Source organism: Oryctolagus cuniculus, chromosome 1, assembly GCF_051225735.1.
Source record: "Oryctolagus cuniculus isolate XC-2025 breed Fujian yellow rabbit chromosome 1, ASM5122573v1, whole genome shotgun sequence".
Taxonomy (NCBI): Eukaryota; Metazoa; Chordata; class Mammalia; order Lagomorpha; family Leporidae; genus Oryctolagus; species Oryctolagus cuniculus.
In genome coordinates, this window is record NC_142867.1 from 103,473,658 (window position 1) to 103,491,744 (window position 18,087).

The window sequence follows — 18,087 nt, forward strand, 5'->3', positions numbered from 1 at the left end:
TTTCCCATTACAGTAAGTTTGGTACGCTTTTCCCTGGGGAAAGTAAACCGCCTATCTGCTTCTAGCTTCACCTACACAGCCTATTTATTTGGGCCAGAAATGAGCCGGAAGCCAAGGCTTTGGGAACTGGGCACCAGGAAGCTGGCATGCTCCTCCAGGAGCCATCGGCTACTGACCAGCTGGATTGTCTTGCAGGTGGCATCTCTGTGCAGCAACTCCTCTTGCAAAGTGAAAGAAAGGAGCTGGGTGAGTCAGGCAGTGCAGTTGTAAAACTCAGAGCCCGGGGGCCAGCGCTGTGGTGCCATAGTTAATCTTCCACCTGTGCTGCTGGCATCCCATATGGGCACTGGTTCTAGTCCCAGCTGCCCCTCTTCTGATCCAGCTCTCTGCTATGGCCTGGAAAGCATTGGAGGATGGTCCAAGAGCTTGGGCCCCTGAACCCGCGTGGGAGACCCGGAAGAAGCTCCTGGCTCCTGGCTTTGGATCAATGTAGCTCTGGCTTTTGCAGCTATCTGGGGAGTGAACCAGCGGATGGAAGACCTTTCTCTTTCCCTCTCACTATATACCTCTCAAATAAATAAATAAAATCTTAAAAAAAAAAAAAACCCTCAGAGCCCAGGAGAAGACAGCAAACTCTAACACTGGAGGAGTCTGCCTCATTTCAAATCTTCCTCCTCCTTTTATTTCCCATTCTTAGGAAAGTCACTCACCTTATCCGTGCCCTACATATTTATTACATTTAAATAACAATCATACAGACCTTGTGAGAATTCAGTGAATTAATACATAAAGCTTATAGAAAAATGTGACATACGGTAAGTATTTAATGAAAGTTATAATTATTACTATTATTATGTTATACATTATATACTACTAAATATATAATATAGGCTACAAACACTATTTTCAAAAATAATTTACTAAACTATATCTAATACTATACAGTCAATATAGCATATAGCCTATATATAGCATGTTATTTATTATATATGATATTATCAAAATGAAAGTTTGTTATTATTGCAGTTCTCTGCAGTAACACTGATGAAGGTGTGATTATTTTTGACAAGGGTCAGAAAGAGGTGAGCTAAACAGCATAATATTTGCTATTTGTTGAGGGCTCAAAGCCTTTCATTAATGTTGTCTGATAATCCTCACGAAATGCCATGTGTGCATAATATTTACCACATTTTGGACAAGAAAACCAACTCTCAGAGAGGGTGAGTAACTGCTACATGGTCTGTGGTAAAACTGGGATTTGCAACCAGGTCAGACTGCCTCAGAGTACCAGTCCTTAACCACTGGGCCTTATTCCTCAGGATGTGTGACTTTTGGTGCAAATTAAAAGGGAAAGTGTGGAGCATGGGAATGAGAATGAGGGTAGTGAGGAGGCCTCTCCATCCCAGGAACAGCACCAGGCCAAGGGGTTCTGTCAGGGCAAGAGAAAGAGCAATGCAGTCTTGCCTAGATCAGTGCCAGGCTCATGTGACACTTAGCCATCCCTGACTTCAGCCTCCAAGTTCACACAGTAGACAGATGGGACTCTCAGGGACAACTGGAAATGGTTGTGCTGAGCCACTGAACTGTGACTACACTTGACAGTGTCCTGGGGGAAACCATCCCTCTTCTTCTCTTCTCTCTTATGATACCCACTTCCATCTGTCACTTAATGAGATACCAATGACCATGAGTTACTCAGAGTCTCATGAGCCTGACCATTGGCTGTGGGGAAAGATGAAGTGAAGAGGCTGCTGTGGGACTTCAAGGAAGGCTCCTCCCTCATTCCTGCTTAGAGCCATAGGCCAGGGCAAACTTACCTCCTCCACAATCATCCGCTTCATCAACATCCTCATCTCTACCACCCAAGAGGGAATTTGAGACAAATAGGGGAGAGGGTGCAGGGCTGGGGCCAAGCAGATAAAACAGAGCACTTTCACTGTCATTCATTTCTGCCTGAGGGTGGGAAATGCAAAGAGGGAAGCTAGGCAACCTGAAGTCTCTTCCATCATCAGAAAATTCAGACCCAGGAGAGATGCCACCACTAAGCTAACGCAGTCATTTCAGGTCCACCCAGGTAAGCATCACGTGTGAGTCATCTTCCAAAAACAAAACAAAGCAAAAACAAAAACCATACTATGTGCCAGGTAGCAGGTAAATGGAGACACAAGTAGAATCCACACCTTCTAATAAGGGAAGCTTTCAGGTAAGCAAGTATTACAAGACGATGGGATTCACGCTATGATAGGAGTCACAGGAGAGTTAGTGGGAGCGGTATGCTGCTCTAGAAGAACATAGGAGGGGCACCAAATTAGCTAATGGAGGGCCCTTGAGGGCAATACACAGTGAACAAGTCTAGTTGTGACGGGGAAGTAAGAATTGGAGTTACCCAAGGGAAGAATCAAGGTAACACCTCTCAAAAGGAAAAGATGGGTGGTAGGCAGATGTTTGTGGTTTTGGAAAAGTAAAGAAACTCCCAACTGGCTGTATCGATTTTCTCTAAGAAAGATTGAAGAGGTGGTGGAGGAGAGAAAACTTCCAAAACCACTCCTCTAGGAGGTGAGGGAGCTGAATAAAGGGCTGACTGTAAGTCCAGTGCTTGGGACCCTTTCCTGTCACTGTCCTCTGCCCAGTGTGGGGTTCAGTTCAGATTCTGATGATTCCCTCTCTTTTGGATGCTTTTGGCACAAGAAATGCTTTGTGTTATGGTAGAAAAGAAAGCAGCTTTATAAGATATTTTGAGAGTTATCTCATTGGTCAACCTCATTTTGTAAAGGAAGGGGCTAACAAGGAGGGATACATGACTGGCGCAGTGTCTGTCACACAGCTGGGGCAATGAAAATCTATGGTAGAGCCGGCGCCGTGGCTCAATAGGCTAATCCTCCACCTTGCGGCGCCGGCACACCGGGTTCTAGTCCCGGTCGGGGCGCCGGATTCTGTCCCGGTTGCCCCTCTTCCAGGCCAGCTCTCTGCTATGGCCAGGGAGTGCAGTGGAGGATGGCCCAGGTGCTTGGGCCCTGCACCCCATGGGAGACCAGGAAAAGCACCTGGCTCCTGGCTCCTGCCAGGATCAGCGCGGTGCGCCGGCTGCAGCGGCGGCCATTGGAGGGTGAACCAGCGGCAAAAGGAAGACCTTTCTCTCTCTGTCTCTCTCTCTCACTGTCCACTCTGCCTATCAAAAAAAAAAAAAAAAGAAAAAGAAAAAAGAAAATCTATGGTAGGGGACTCATTCCTCCTGCGTCCACCTACTGGAGAAGACGGGAGCTGGATACAGACCTTCCAGCTCCAAATGCTAAGTTTTACACTGTGAGACAGCAACTCCAGTGCTGGCCTCAGGTTTGGTTCTAACCTGGAGGGGGATTTTGATTATTAGTTAACTCCTATAGGCCTCAATTTCCTCATTTGTAAAATGAACCTATGAGTCTCTGAAATCTTTTCTGAATACCAGTTTGCACAGAGCCCTCTATCAGTGTCTAAGCAAGGAAGTGGCACAGTACTTGTCTCTCCCCTCCATGTCCCTAGTTTACAATAGGTAAGATTAGAGATGCCAACATGACCACTTAGGATCTACCCACAAGTCCTCTAACTCAGGATTGAGACTTAGATCAGAAATACCAGAAATGAGTTTTCCTACATGTCCACAACACCAAAAGTTTTGAAAATTCCCCAAATAAACTAATTTACCTTAGTAAGTCATTGACCTAGAATCCATACATAGAGATGGTAGGTAATGGATATAAAAGACTAAAAATAAATTCTATAGCTTTCAGTATTTATGTTCCTAGCTCTTTGCTATTAAGAAAAATGCTATATGGAGTAGCCATGTGTGTGTTTGTATGCACACATATGCATTCACAAATTTATGTATATATATGAGTCTATTATCTGTGGGATAAATTTCTAGAAGTAGAATTGATAGCTCATATTTTGTGCACATTTAGGTTTTGATACATATTGCCAAGTTGCCCTATGGAGATGTTTATCAATTTACACTGAGATTATGTTTTCCTACATTGTTGTTAACTCTGTGTTACCTACAAGTAACTTTTAAATTAAAGATAGCATGCCAACATTATAAAATATTACATAGCTATACCATAAATAGTATGATCATTTTATTAAAAACATTTCTGCAAAATGTACATATTTCTAAAACCGAATACCTACTTTTAAAAATTATCAATATACTTTTATGCAGAGCAGAATTATGATAATCACTGTATTCCCTGTGCTTTTATATGTTTTCCAAATTTTCTGTAATATATCTGAGGGTAATGGACAATGGAATTAAAAGAAAAGTTTGTTTTAGGGGCAAAAATTTCTGAAATCTATACACTCTCATATTGGAATTAACCATGTAAAATGTTATTTGGAATTAACTATGTAAATTGGAAAAGCAGTACAAGCTTTATCTGTGTGTGAAAGGAATTCTAGACGCTAATACACGTGAGTACCAAGTGCCCAATGCATGTGACTGCACATGATAAATGCACTTGTCCGCACTCTATATTTACAATTGCCAACTTGCAAGACTCAGAAGCAATTCTTTTCATTTTCACCAGTCACTGCAACTACCTCAATAAATTCAATACTGCAAAAAAATAAATAAACTCTATGACTAAATAATTGTGTGCCCTTTGTTCAAGGCTTCCTCACATCACTTAGAAGTAGTTTGCTCAACTGTGAAATGAAGTAGTCAAAATAGAGGAACCTAGAGAAGTCCATCCTACTTAAAATGTCTCAAATAGATCTTAATAGATAAGTAAATGTCTCTTCAACTTGTCTACTTTGATTTTCTAGTAAGTACTTCTAATTCCACATGTCTAAAACAAAATCGTCCATGTTCTTCCATTAAACCAGCTCTACCTCAGAGATAGGCCTTTGGCATCATTGTTAAGAAACTGCTTGGGACACAATCTATATAAGGATGCCTGGGTTCAAGTCCCAATTCCACTCCCGATCCCAGCTTCCTGTTAATGTATACCCTTGCAGGCAGCAGCTGATGGCTCAAGTAGTTGGGTTCCTTCTACCCTACACGAGAGATAGATTTAGTTCCTGGCTTCAGCCTGGCCTAGTCCCAGCTGTTATGGGTATTCAGGGAGTGAACCAGTAGATGAGAGACCTTTCTCTCTCAAATAAATAAAATAATTGGTTTTAAAAACAATAGCTCCTCTGCTAATGGCAGTCATGTTTTAATTTCTTAGACAAAAAACTTGGAGCCATCCTTGACTCCTTGATCTTTTTCAACATCTACACCTAAACCATGATAAAATCTCACCGATTTTACCTTCAAAATATGTCTAGGCTCCAATTATTCTTAGCACTCCCACTGCCACCACTCCAGTCTAAGCTGCCATCATGTCCTCCCTGGATTGATGTGCTCACTTCCTACCTGGTCTCCTCACCTCCACCTCTGTCCCTCTATAGTCACAGCAGCCAGACTGGTGTTTTGCAGCCAAATTATGTCCCTTGCTTTATCAAAAAATTTCCAATGCTTCCCATGTGACCTGAGTAAAGTCCTATGTCCTTGTTATGCCCTAAGCCCTCCATGATCTGGCATCGTCCCCACTCTAATCATCTACTTGTTCCCCCAGCGCCAGCCACACCAACCCCTTCAACAAGCCAGGTACAGTCCTGTGTAGGGGTCTTTGCACCTGCTGTCTCCTCTTCTGGGAAAGCAATCTCCCTGGCACACTCCTCCATTTTTCAGGTCACTGAGCAGATGCTATTTTACCAAAGCAGCTTTCACTGCCCAGCCTATATAAAAAGCACACCACCCCACCACTCTCTAATCCCTTAATCTGCTTCCTTTTCCTTCAGTGCATGGACAGATTACCTTGTATAATCAGCGTGTCTCAAATTATAACCAGAGATCTGATTAACATGCAGATACTGAATCCACAGAGCTGGACTGTGCACATGTAACAAGCTTCCAGGTGATACTTTTGCTGCTAGCTCATGGAGCACACTTTGGGAATACAGACTACATCCTACATATGAGAATGTAAGCTCCAGGCAATCGAGAACTTGCTTCTATGCTCCCTAGTGTTTACAGTAGTGTTTCGCACAGAATAGACATAAAATAAATTGAATGAATAAGGGAATAATGAGAGAATGGAACAGGCACGTAAGACTCAGAAGGTCCCCTAGTAAAAATCCTAGGAAGCCAGAACAGAATCCAGTGGGAGGTTTCCTGCAGCAGGCAGAAATGTAGTGAGTCAGAGGTCAGGTCAGCTGACCGCAGTCATCAGATTTTAGAAATCAGGAGGACCAGCAAAGGGAGACAAGACCCACAATCAGGAGCTAGAAAGGACCAGAAAGCTACAACAAGGGCAAAAGAGAACTGAACAGCTCAAGAGAATTTCGTCAGTCATGCCTACAAGGTTCTGAGCCCATTTGGTGACGGAGCAATGACCTGGCCCATCGTAGATTGTGGTGGTTAAAAACTGAGTTGGGAGGGACACATTCTGTTTCCTCCAACCCATCATGAATCACCTCATTTTAGAAAACAAGAAACATGCTTGCTAATGTTTACTACCTATTGCATTTGATTTAATTTCATCTAAATTTATTTCTCTCTAGTTTCAAATGTGTCCCATGACTCAGGATGCCAGTGTAATACAAGTTTATGGCCAATGCCACTGTAACGCTGACATGGTTTTTCTGATGAGGATGATGATAAAGATTATACCCACATCATTTTCCAAAAGTATTTGAAAAGTATTGTTTATAAAATAACAATACATAACATCCACATGGTGCTCTTTCTAAATACCTTACGTATGTTCACTCATTTAATCCTTCAACCATAGATAGATAGATACTATCATTAGCCCCATCTACAGGGAAGAAAATGGAATCCCAGAGAGACCAAGCAACTTCTCCAAGATTACTCAGCTAACAAATGACAACATCTGCAAAACAAAAACTGAAGTCTGTAAGAACCAAGCTATAATGGAAGAAAAGGATGGGAAGAAAATAATTTTATCTGAAAACGTGGGGAGAGAATGTTGCTATAATTCAACACAAAAATTAACCATAACCTTCTGGAAGCCTGGGAGACAAGGAAATGAGAGGAGATATAGCCAAAGGTAGCCTCAGGCAAATTCTAAGAGAGCCTTAGGAGGCTAAGCCAGAAACTATGAAGAGGCACAGTCAGTGTGAGCAGTGCTCCCCTAAAAGGCAGGCAGAGAGATGTGTAGAGTCGTGACCCAGTAGACAAAGCACACTGAGATGGCAACAAGGCCAGCAGTAGAGGAGGAGTGAAATGGAGACAAGAAGCATGAGCAAAGAGGTTCCAAACACAGGAAAGGCAAAAGTCGGTGTAAGCCATCCATGCAGAGTAGGGTCAGCACCTGAGCAAATCATGGAAATGCAGGATTCTGATTACAAAGTCCTTTAGAGCCTTGCAGCTCACTGTGTGGCTGTGAGCCAGCAGCAGGTGCATCACCCAGCAACTTGCCAGAAATATGGAGCTTCAGACCCTACCCAGTTCTGAATAACATCAATATTTTCACAATTTTTTATTATTTTCATTTATTTGAAAAGCAGAGAGACAGACAGAGACAGAGATCTCTCATCTGCTGGTTCATTCCCCAAAGGCCTACAACATGTGGGGACAGGACAGGTTGAAACCAGAAGCCTGGAATTCAGCCTGGGTCTCCTATATGGGATGTCAGGGACCCAACTACTTGAGCCATCACTTGCTGCCTCCCAGGGTGTACATTAGCAGGAAGCTGGAATCAGAAAAAGAGCCAGGATTCAAATCCAGGCACTCCAATATGGAATGCAGGCATCCCAAGTAGTGCTTTTACCACTGTGACAGTGTTCACTGAAGCCTCTGCTTTAAGATTCAGACAGAGTGACAGACAGCTAGAGATAGAGATATCTTCCGTTGGCTGGTTCACGCCCCAAATAGCTGTGATTATCGGGCCTGGGTCAGGCCAAAACCAGGAGCCACTAACACCATTCTGGGTCTCCCATGTGGGTAGCAGGGATCCAAGTACTTGGGCCATCTTCCACCGCATTCCCAGGTGCATTAGCAAGGAGCTAGATTGGAAGTGGAGCTGCCAGGAATTGAACTGGCACTCTGAGATTGGAGGCCAGTATTGCAGGTAGTGGCTTAACCCACTGTGCCACAACACCAACTTCTGCATTTTCCACAGGATCCCCAGATGACTTGAATGCATATGCAAGTTTGAGAGGCACTGCCCTAGCATAGATTGGTGTATTTCCACAGAGCAGTAGTAGACACTGAACACACAGCTGGCATTACAATAGGTCCCTTCACATTCACAACCTCATTTAACCTTCGTAACAACTATACAAGAAAGATAACCTTTTCATACCTTTTTACAGATAAAGACGTGGAGGCTCACGGCCATCGTGTGGCCATGTCACCCTACTGAGCGACAGAGCTAGGACTTATCCCCAAACCAATTAACTTCAAATTCATTTCATCCTAAAGACTGGAGAGAACGGAGTCGTGGCAAAGGCTTGTGGACAAGCGCCGCTGACCTCGCTCCTGAAGGCTAGAAGCTGGACGCCTGTATCAGAAGGGGTGACAACAAACAGCGGAGGAAGGTTCCCAGAGTAGATTCTGAATGAAAAAAGAGGCAGATGCCAGCAGATATGATTGACATCCTGCAGGAAGGTACCAGCAGGGCCTTCGGAGAGCAAGGCAAAGCTAGCCCTGAATCCGCTGCAAAAAAAAAAAAAAAAAAGCCCTTCCTATCTAACTGGGTACGTGCAGAGAAAGCGCTAGTCATGCCACGCTGCCCTGAGACCCCTCCTCAACCCCATCACAGCTGCTGTAACACTCCTCTCCTCTGTTCTATCTACTCAGCGAAATGTCTGTGTGGGAGCAAACCGAGAGTGAGTGCACCTTTCGTTTGCCAGTTAGTCATGTGCCAGTTGCAACGGCTCCTGGGTTGTGTGTGTGTGTGTGTGTGTGTGATGGTATTGAATTTTTCCTCTATTGGTGACTGAACACCCCCACTCGATTTTTATTAAGTTCTACGTGGGCCAGAACCATCTACTTGGATCCCCCAGAGCACAGGGCAACACCAGGGCATCGGTGCTGAGGTTTTGTTGGGTCTCCTCTGCTGGAGAGGGAGAGCCGTTGCAGTGAAGGGGACAAGTCCCGAGAGCGAAGTGGGTCCCTCCCCCTGGGCTGGCCTGATGGCCCCTTCCTTGCCCTGTTGGTGCCTCCCATCTGGGGCTCAGGGAATCCCGGCACGCTTCTCCCCTCCTCTTTCATCTGCGTGGGAAACGGCGACTTGACCGCACGTGGGTGTGTGGTGTGAAGACGCTAGGTGGTGTTCTCGGCTGGTAACTGCTCGGCTGTGTTGTTTTCCTGCCTCTTCCTGAGCAGATAAGATCTGGACGGGCCTGTGGTTCTCTCCCACCGGCCCTCAAAGGCAGCACGCCAGCCAAGTTCCCACTTCTCAGGGGCTCAGCATCATGCCCCACTTTAGCGTCTGTAATGAGATCCGGGTCACTTGAAAGGAGCAGTGAAACCTGCAGCTTCCCAGAACACAGCGCAAGATCAATGCCTCTGAGCTTTCCTTTCTTCTCCCAAGGTCTTCAGGCAAAACGGATTTGCATGCACTGACACCGGGTATCTCCCAACTGGGAGACTCAAAGCCTGAGGTTGTTGGTGGAGATGCTGCCCCCTTCCCAGCTGGAGGGGGTAGGGGATGAGCACTCAACAGAGAACTAAGCGTGTGGGTCCTTGGGGAACCCGGGGAGAGGGAAGCGGGCTCCCATGGAGCGACAGAGAATTACAGCTCATACATCCTTTGAGAAAACTTCTAAAAAGCATCAACGGCTATGATCACAAAGCCGGTCACCAGCTCTAAAAATGCCATTCCAGTTGCAAGATGACCCGCGATATGCACTAACTCCTCTAGAAGCCAAGCTGGAGCCGAGGCAGCAACTGCCCTGCCTCAGCCCTCAGCCGGTGCAGAAGACAGAGTTAGCCCTGCCCGGTGAAAGCCTCAGTCTGCTCTGCTGATTGCGCCTGCCTGAGCTCCCTCAGCCCCGGAGGATAGACACCTGCTTTCTGATTGCTCCTCTTTGCTCCCAAGCTTGTCCTCGCGCTCACCTCATCACACCCTTTACCTTGTAAACTGAAGGCAGATGAAACCGTTCACTTTGCAACCAATGAACCAATGCTTCCTGTGGGATGAGAGAGAGAGAGAGAGAGAGAGAGAGAGAGAGAGAGAGAGAGAATATGAATGAACAAAACACAGCACTGTCTATAGGTCTTACAAGGATGGAGGATGAAAGAACTGGAGTTTGTTCCTCGTACTTAAAAGCAGCATGCCCTCCTGACCTAGGTCCCAAGGTCAGGCAAGAGGTGGGAGAGAGAGAGAGAGAAGGAGAGAGGGAGAGAGAGAGAGAGGTGTTGAGATCTCCAATGTATCTCCTGCTGCGAAAACTAGCAGCAGGAACGGGCTGGCATGGCGTGTGGCCCCCTGTGACCTACGAATGACCTGTCCCAGTGGCCAGCCCAGCAGCTTCCAAGACACATCTACACTGCACACATCAGAGTCGGGCTTCCGGAATGGAAGTGCACCAGGTCACACAACTGGAAGGGGGAGGATGTGCCGGCCCTGGGAGCTGGGGGAGGGGATATGCAGAGGAGCTTGAAGCCCTGAGTGGAAACACAGAAGGGAGATCCTTTGTTGTGAAGTTCTAAGACACGCTTTATTCTGGGAAAGTTAGGACATCTTTAGCTGTTAATGCAGAAACGCTTACAGGGTATAGGGACTGGCAGGCTGGGGTAGCACAGGATGGTATGGCCTGCTTTGAGGAACAGGGTCGCACAGACAGGGGCTACAGGGCCTCCACTGGTTCCCTTCCTGGCCCCCGGATATAACCAACTCAGTCTGTCTCTCTCTGTCTTCTTTCTCCTCCTCCCCCAGCCGCTGCCACCTTCTTTTTGTTCTTCTTCTCGGTTATATCGTTACATTCAATCCGCTCAGGGCCACCAAACGCACACACCTCAAACCTCAGGGGACTCTGGCTTCCTGAGGTCAGGTCAGAAGGAGAACTGATCTGAAAAGCCGTTAGTCATGTGACGCACCCATACTTCAGGGGATCCAGAGCACGCCTTGGTTCCACTTCAACATCTGCACCACTTCCCAGCACAGCTGAACCCCTAGAAGGGCACGAAGGTGTCTGCTCAGGGCAGCATGGTTTGGTGTGAGCCTTGAGAGCACAGACTTCGGGGTCAGTGCCCCTAGTGTTGTATTCTGGCTCGCCACTTACTCTGAGAAAGCAAACCTCATTTTCTTGTAGGTTGCAAAGGAACAGTCACAGGCCCTTGGCAGGACTCACTGAGACCCTGTGCATGCCCAGCACAGAGCCCAAGTGCATCCAAGACTCAAACAAGGGAGGTCACCAGTATTATTTTATCACTGCTGCTATCATCCAGCTAGGAAGCTGAAGCAGGGGACATAGAGTCTCACAGGGCAGGTTTTTTAATAAGCTGGTCCCCAGCACTTCCCAGAGTCCTAGCAGACTGGTGAGATTAAGTATGCCCAGTGTCCTGTACTTTGTCTAACCTCAAGGGCACCCAGGTCCCAGCACAGCCTAAGGGTGAACCTAATAGTCTGTAGAGAATCTGTGGACTCCAACACTTCTATTCCAACCTGTTCTTTAATAGCCTAGGAAATTAACTGCAAGGACTTGCCCTCATCAAACTTGTACCGACTCCGAGTGGAGGATTCAAAATGATGTTAAGCAGCAGTTCTGACAACGCTCCTGCCAGTCACTGCTGCGCCTGGCTGCATTCATTTCTCTTCCTCTTCCTCTTCCTGTCTTCTCTTTGCTGATCTGGACTCAGCCTGGTATTCTTGTCACAAGTTCATCATTGCCCAGGTGAGATCAGCTCAGCGTGAAACAAAACAGCTCATCTGACGGCACCGCAGCATCTGGACAAGGTGGGGGACGGCCCTCCTTACTCTCCTGTCTTCTCAAAGTAGCACCCGGTGGTTCCATCTTACAAAAGCCATGCAGAGAGGATTCTGATCAGAGCTTGTGGAGCCTGTGGATGGGGAGCACGACCTTGACCTCTAATTCTTTGGATGCCGAGTGGACCGCACGCACTTGCCTGTAGTACTTGCTGGGGTTGACTGCTCAGTTTTAAAGGACACCTGGGCACATTTTGTTTTTAACAGGCTTGTGTGTTTGTTGTTTTGCAAGCTTCAGTTTTAGATCTGTTTGGGTATTCTCCAGGAAGAGCCACGCTGACTTGGGGTTTCACCCAGCTCTCTCTCTCCACCCAACTCCCAAGCATCTCGAATCCCTGCTGCACCGGCTGCAGGTTTGTGCATCTGGAGTGTTTTCATGTTCTTGGGCCACAGGGTATATTTTATAAACACAGAATTTACACTGCCTGGGAACTTAGGGGCTTTCCTCTCTGCGGGAAACAGCTGTGAGGAGCTTGACCAACCTTTGCTTTGTGAAGAGTGAGACGTCGCCTCTGATCAGCTGTGTGGGGCAGCTGCACTGGCTGGGTTCCTGTTGTTATGCCTGAAGATTCTCCCAGAATCGAAGCTAAGAGGGGATGTTCACCATGCCTGCCTCCTTTGTTTCCAGTTCAATTGCTCATAAATGACTACCTAATACAATACCCCATACTTGTTCACCTTCAACCTCTCGTTTGTGGGGGCCTCCCAGGTCACAGAATCACACAATCGTACAGCTGGAAGGGACTTCAAGAGACTTAGTCAACCAACACATTAGACGAGCATTACTCGTGTGCAATGTACTGTGCTAGACCCCAAGGAAGGTGAGCAAGACTCAGCCCCTGCCTCCCCAAAACTGTCAGATTCCAGGCTTGCTCGGTTACCATCTCCACCAAGCCCCCTGTGACCTCCTCAGGGACACTCAGGTTGTCCTCCTGTATGTCTCCGTTGGCCAGTGTTAACCACTAGTACAGTACCTGTCACACAGCAGATAAGGGGGGTTCCATATGCCTTCCCTTCCTTAGAACGTCAGCTTCCAGAGGGCAGAACCGGCCATGCTGAGTTGCATGGAGATTCTACAGCCCTTATCACAAGGGTTCCATACAGGGGAAAGCAGAGTAGAAATGCCGTGTTTATTAGCCACTTTGGCTAACCACCAAAACAAGATGAGGTTGGTGCCGGCCTGAAGCAGAAAGAACCAGAGAAGCCAGAGGGACACCACCAATCCTGAGAACCCAAGCAACAACTTTTCCATATGGAAGCATCTAACGTACTGCTCTCTGGGCCCTGTTGCAAACACTTACTTCTATGCCAAGAAGACGTTGTATGAGTGTACGAGTGTGCGGGAGCTGCCACAACAAAGAGTGGCTTAAACAACAGAACTTGATTTTCCCACATCTATGGAGATTAGACATCTAAGATCAAGGTGGCAGAAGGGTTGATTTCTGCTGAGGCCATCTCCTCTGTCTTTGCATGTTCTTCCTTCTGTATCTGACTGTGTTCTATCCTCTTCTTATAAAGATACCACTCATGGGGGCTGGCGCTATGGTGCAGTGGGTTAACACCCTGGCCTGAAGCACCAGTATCCCATATGGGCACCGGTTCGAGACCTGGCTGCTCCACTTCCAATCCAGCTCTCTGCTGTGGCCTGGGAAAGCAATGGAGGATGGCTCAAGTGCTTGGGCCCCTGCACCCACGTGGGAGACCTGGAAGAAGCTCCTGGCTTCAGATCGGCACAGCTCCGACCACTGAGGCCAATTGGGGAGTGAACCAGTAGATGGTAGACCTCTCTCTCTCTGTCTCTCCTTCTCTCCCTGTGTAACTCTGACTTTTAAACAAATAAATAAATCTTAAAATACCCTATGTCCAAACACAGTCACAACCTAAGGGCTTCTACATATGACTGGGGCAGGGGACACAAAATTCATTCAATAACAGAAGTCAACAGAAGCCTGGGGCTCTCAGAACTGCCAGGGTTCTTGACAAACAACCCACATCCAGGAACCAAAGAACAGGCCAGGAAGCGAGGAATGTGTCTGTGACCAGCTGCCTTCTCAGCTGACTTACAACCCTGGAGTTTCAGAGCTTTATCCACCACCGGTGACCCATCATACCTCACTCTATTTCTGTTTCCACTGCCTCCTGTGTGTGCCCTTTTATCTCTGCCTCTCCCCACAGCACTAGCATTACCTGAGGTTTTCATATTTGAGCCAAGGCCATGGGAAGGTATTGATGTGGCAGAAATAAAGAAGCCGTCTTCCTTGGCACCAGGATGGGAAATGACATTACTGACAGCAGTTTCCAAGGAGAACTACTGGCTTGCTTCCTAACCTTATAAGCAGAACACAGAAAAGAGGTCCAAATGCCCTGGTTGGATGGAGGAGAGCCGAGCCACCAACAAGCACCAGCAGTGGATCTCTGACTGCCAGCCAGAGCCATCGTGTTGCCAGACAGGAACAAACCTGGAACAGAGAGAAACACCTGGCAGCAGGATGGCCTCCCGCATCCACACTGCTCTTACAGTTGGCTTATGCCTGAGTCCTCGGCAGCCTCCAACCCCAGGGCTGTTCTTCAGTACTGGGTGCCTGTTGGCTAAGCATTGTATTAGAAAAGAATACAGGGTGTGAGCTTCCAGATGAACCAACTCATTGTAACGAGACTTGGCTTAGCTTGGCCACACAATGTCAAGTCAGCAGAGGGGAAGCTGTTGACTCAGCTCAGGGGAGCCCAAGGACAGGCCAGCCAGGGTGGAGCATGCTCACAACAGACAGCCAGAGTGGAATGGAGATGCTCCAAGTCCAGCCATCAGGGTACACTTGTGTTTCAAGATGGGTTCCCAACTGAGCCACACATGAAATGATGTTGGCACCATAGCAGGGACAGGTCACTCAGCTTGCAGGAAAGAGAAGGTGAGGCTGACTTCCCCCAGCAACATGATAAACTAAGGCTTAGAAAAGGTGACAGGTATGGCAGGTCACAACCATTTCTCATGATACCACTGAGACCAAATCAGGGCACCTACAAGAACACCAAAGCTGCAGGAGAGTAGAGTCAGCATCTCTGCATGTCACTCAGTGCTTCCCTGCAAATTCCATCATAACAGGAACACTGTCCCTTCTCTATTCACCTGGAGGGAATCTCTAACCTTTCAGTCTGGTAGAATCCTCCTAAACTCATCTAAGCCAAACAGTCTCCTCTCTCATCCCAACATGGAAAGATACAGGGAAGGTTCTTCAGGTTTCAGATATCTTAAAAAAAAAAAAAAAAAAAAGAGTTCTCCAAATCCTTCCTTCATTTCTGAGTTGACCATTTTCCCTGGCATTCTGGTCTTAAAAATCAATGTCCAAGGCACAAAGATTGACCTCAGAAGTCACCAGGGAGGTAAAAACCCACTTCTGTCAACTTCAGTCCACTTCTTCCTCACATATTTATGAGAAATTGTTCCTGAGCTTGGCTCTGGGGCCTTCTAGACTCATACCTGCCCCAAAGCCTGGATTCAGGCCACACAGAAACCTATCACATGGGTACACAAAGGACAACCAGCCTAACATCCTGTCCTAGGGCTTCTCGGGGCCTTGTCTAGTCTGATGAGGAGAGATGTAGGATAAATGGCTCCACAGCCTCCTGACAGAGGCTAACCCAAGTTCCCCTGAGCCTAAGACCTTCTGCTGGGGATGGACACTCGTGCTATGCATCCCATCCCCTACCCAAAGAGTCCTGGGAATGCATACTCATATCTGTGCCCTAGAGCTCACATGACCAATGAAAGCAGACAGGAATGGAAGGCTGTTTCCCTGTAGCTTATCCCCGCCCCCAACCCCATCCCAGTCTGAGTCTGGAAAGCAAGTGCATATGAAGACAGTCGGCCTGATTCAAGAAGTACCTGTTGCCATGTAGAAACTCTCCCATGTACAAACTACCCACTTCTGGGATCAGCCCGGGCCATGCCAGGTATCTCCCCAAGAGATGCTCAATGAGTCTGGATGCAAGGTATCCACACAGGACAACACAGGAACTCCAGGCTCTGTCACACACACACACACACACACACACACGCATGCACGTGTGGCCAGTTCCCCCAAGTAGGGAAGGGGTGGGGGGGCAAATCTGAATCCTAGTAAGCAGATGTTGTAGCAGCTTCTTAGTGAGGTCACACTCCTCTCTCCCTTCCCGACCTGACTGAGACTCCCTGAAGCAGGACACTGGTGCATTTCCTTTGCATGTTTAACCTGATCACTCCAGCAACCCCCTGGGCAGTAGACCAGTGGATTTCTACTTCTTTTCTAGCTGAGAATCCCACAACCAGTGCCTCCTGACCTGGCTACTCTTCAGCACACAGCCAGGGTTCCTTGGGCAGAAATGTTGGCCACTCTGCAGACCCCTCCTCTGGCCCCTACAGCCAGATGTACAGGAGTCACCACAGTGGCAGAGCTCCCCCTACTGACAGCTCTTAGGAATCAGGGCTCCCAGACAACACAGAACTGAAATAACACTAGGACAGTCCCATAACTCAGCACTGGGTCAGATTGGTAGGATCTCCACAGCATTGAGCTCAAAGAATCAGGTGCACCGCATGATTCAATTAAGTGCCCACGCTGACTTCCTCCCAGGAGCTGACCTACTCTCACCCAGAGGAATTCCTAGACACTTCCCACCCTCGCACCACAGGTAGTCAAACACAAGCTAAACACAAGTTATGTTAAACACAACTTCCAAGAGATGATCCATAACAATGACAAGTAAATAATAACACAATATGTTTGACTCTCTAAGGATCATGACATTCATTGAATCCTCAAAAACAGCATCAGCCCATCAGTTGAGGAAACTGAGCCACAATGAGATGAAGTGATACACCAGGATGAGAGCTCATCTCCTTCCGCGTAAGCTCAGAACACTAAGGAGAAAGGACCATGGAACCAGGAAGTCTAAGATGCCCGAGCTCCTCTCAGGGCCCTGCCAGAAGAGAAAGCCAGACCTCTCCCTTCCCAGGGCTGAGTCACTGTGGAGGCTCTAGAGACTCTTGCCAGATCACCAGAGCCTCAGAACCACCAGAACCAGTGGGGTCCACAGCCTGCTGGAGCAGTACGCGGAGGGAACCAGCACAGGCCCAGAGGCTGGAGCAGCCTCTCCTATCCTGATCGTCATCGTGAAATGCACTCAGAGTTGCCCAAGACAGCACTTAGCTGGGAGAACACTGCAGGCCCTCGTGGGCTATAACCTGCAGGGCACCTCCCATCTGCATCCAAGTTGATAGGACTCGGTGCCCAGGGATACTGAGTGCAACCTAAGCAGACCGTAGAGTGGGCCCCCTTCCTCAGTACTGCTTCTCACAGTTTCAGGTTTCAGCGACCCAGCGTCGACCATGAAGTGGCAAATCTTAGCAACAAGCTCTCCGTGAGTTTTCAGTTGTGCACCAGCCTGAGCAGCACCCTAATGCCTGCGTCACTCACCTCACTTCACTTTATCATCTCACATCACCACAAGAAGAAGGGTGGGTGTAGTACACTATGCAACTTTGAGAGAGACCATATTCACGTCCTACTACAGTATACTGTTTCAATCCTTTGTATTGCTTGTTACCATTTTTAATCTCTTACTATGCCTAATTTACAAATTAAACTACATCATAGTTTTGCACATATAGCAAAAAACCACAATATACATACAGTTCAGCACTATCAGGCATCTTCTCCACAAGTAAGAGAAATTACTGTACTCAATTTGGAATGAGCTGGAAGTAGAAGACAGAGCAAGGGAGGCATGAAAACTGACCTGGACGCTAGAGCCTAGATGACTCATGGAAGGCTGGTGCCATCATCCAAGCACCAAGGAGTCAACAGGAACACACTGGGATGGATGAAGAGGTGATGAGTCCATGTGGGGTTGGCCCAGTGTCCTGTCAATCAAAGAGGCAAGGGGTGTTTTAGTCAGAGAGGAGATAATAGGCAAAAAAAAAAAAAAAAGAAAGAAAGAAAGAAAGAAAGAGAGAGAGAAAGAAAGGAAGGAAGGAAGGAAGAAAGAAAAAAAAAGAAAAAGAAAAGAAAGAAAAAGAAAAGGCAGTGGGAAGGTAAGGCAAATGAAAAACTAGACAGGAGAGCTGGATTTGATGATC

The 18,087-nt window shown here is 47.2% G+C and overlaps 1 protein-coding gene across 1 annotated transcript in view; it reads right to left on the reverse strand.

Moving 5' to 3' along the window:
- The window catches only part of POU2AF1 (POU class 2 homeobox associating factor 1), a 65,533-nt gene extending 47,672 nt beyond the window's left edge, over positions 1–17,861 (reverse strand). The window contains exon 1 of the mRNA XM_089312507.1: positions 17,748–17,861. The gene's annotated coding sequence lies outside the window, so the exon portion shown is untranslated. The remainder of the gene's footprint in view (positions 1–17,747) is intronic.
- Between the last annotated feature and the right edge of the window lie 226 nt (positions 17,862–18,087).